Here is a 2551-nt window from a genome sequence, read left to right as displayed (position 1 = left end):
ACTCTCATTGGTCTGAGTCTGGTTTTGCGCAGCCAATCCAGGGAAGGTATGCTGTTGACATACCAGGCCAATCATAAACAACCCCTGAATTTAAAGCTTTGTTCAAGGCTAAAAACGTAGCTTTTTTATCATCTTAAATTATTTATTTTTTAAATGATTGACTAATATAGTTGGCATCTACATTTAAGATAGTGGAAAGATTGATTATAGACCATCTGGATTCAGCTATCCAATTTAGTAAATAATAGTTGACCCTGTCAGTAAATCCCTCTAGCAATAACTGATATTTAGGTATAAGCTATTTTAAGAAATCAAACTAAAATAATATTATTTTTAATGAAATAACACAATGAACAGTAATGTGCCCAATAATGTTTGTACCATGTTTTGTGCTGCTACCATGTTGTTGTTATGTTGTGTTGCTACCATGCTGGGTTGTCATGTGTTGCTGACTTGCTATGTTGTCTTATGTCTGTCTTTATGTAGTGTTGTGTTGTCTCTCTTGTCATGATGTGTGTTTTGTCCTATATTTATATTTTATTGATTTTTAATCCCAGCCCCCGTCACCACAGGAGGCCTTTTGCCTTTTGGTAGGCCATCATTGTAAATAAGAATTTGTTCTTAACTGACTTTCCTAGTTAAATAAAGGTTCAATAAATTTTTTTTTTTAAAAACAGAGGCATTACTAATGACCATCTAAAGATCAATATCCTCAGACAGAACAGGGGAAAAACAGATCAATGCATATCAGGGTTGGCAAGGCTAACATTTCACTGTCTCAGTCTCTCTCTTGCCGACTGGCAGATCTGGGGCCCAGGTGTTTATGCACACAGTCGATCCATTGAAGGTAAATGGCACCAACTAGTCCAATTAGAGCTACACTGTCTCTGGGATGATGAGTGTCTGCAATAACAATAATGAGAGATACTTTAGTGCATTACCCTAAGCAGACACATTGCTTGCAGGGTTTGCCAATCTCGGTCCTTGGGACCCCAAGGGGTGCACGTTTTGGGTTTTGCCCAAACACTACCCAGCTGATTAAAATAATCAAAGTTTGATGATGAGTTCATTATTTGAATCAGCTGTGTATTGTTTGGGCAAAAACCAAAACATGCATCCCTTGGGGTCCCCAGGGCCGAGTTTAGGAAATGCTGGTTTATAGTAAACAAGTTGCCATTGAACAGAATGTTTCTCTGTGTGCATATCTTTGTTGAGTAATGTACATATCCTAACAACACCAATGCTGCTAGAACATCGACATGAAGGCAGTACAGCTTTGACTCTGAGCTATCCATCGATGGACCAGATAAGACCAGTCGTGGTTCACACATGGTTTAATGTAAGATCAGAGAATTTAATGCCCTTCAGACAGTCTTCCCTTGTTTGTGGTTCCAGTGAATAGGCCTACTGGAGATACTTGCACACATGAATGACAATATTTTGTAGGATTTTCACTTATGTTATCCTGGATACCCTGGCACTGCGGCAGGAAACCTGCTCATGGGAGGTGAAAATAACTCATTAAAATGTCATCCCATCTGTCTCATTAAGTGTTTTTTCCTACTGTGTCACTAAACCGCAGCATAGGAAGTTTAAATACTGCAGCTGCCTTGAACAGTGTCAGGAAATCACCTGTCAACCTGTAAAGTACAGCGGACACAGTTACCTGGGGCAAACGATCTGAACTGTCGCTCAAGCGGACGTGACACTGTCCTTGCACTCACGTCAGGTACTTTCAAATGTTTCCCCAATAGAAGTGACACTATTACTTTAGGCAATTCGTCAACGTACAATGCACAAACAGTTTGATTCGGATTTTACAAACCACACAGCTCATATGGTAACCTCATGGCTCCGTAATGCCAAGAAGATAAATATACCAGGTAAATGAGGGTATATTGTGTGTATCTGTGAAATAGTGTAGGCCCTATGTCTCGGTCTGTCTGAAATCTGTGGTTATTAAAAGGTCAAATTACCAATTGAGAGTGAGGCTGTGCAGCTTTAGAGCCTTTCATTTATATTACAGACGGGGTGCGTGGCAGTGAAAGAGAGAGGGAAAGAGACATGCATTGAAAAAATGGATGACTCTCCCATTGGTAATTTCATGATTGTAGCTCAGTGTGTGGATTTGCATCATTTTCAAACAAAGCTTAAAATACTTAAATACCTTTAGCTAAAAATAGGTCTAACAGCAGATATATGAATTGAATGGGTGATATGTTGCGCATCTGAGCATAATTGATATGCAAGGCTTATGACATTGCACAGGAGGGTCCAGAACATGCTCTTAGTACAGAGCCCTGTGGTATTTTTTACCCTCAGCTTAATGTATGTTACTCCATTAGTTTTAGGGGTTAGTTGCAATCGCAAAACAAAATAGCCCGTGTTTACAGTGGATCACAAGGGTTTCAGTATGTGTGCATTTTGTAATGGAAAAACACAAAATGAACTTGCCACAAAAAATATTCCAGGTTTTCACTGTCTGCAACTGACTATATGTATTTATATATGTATTTATATATATATATTTATACAAAAATAATCAAAATTA

Source organism: Oncorhynchus tshawytscha, linkage group LG19 (assembly GCF_018296145.1).
Source record: "Oncorhynchus tshawytscha isolate Ot180627B linkage group LG19, Otsh_v2.0, whole genome shotgun sequence".
Classification (NCBI taxonomy): Eukaryota; Metazoa; Chordata; class Actinopteri; order Salmoniformes; family Salmonidae; genus Oncorhynchus; species Oncorhynchus tshawytscha.
Note: the sequence above shows the minus strand (reverse complement) of the source record.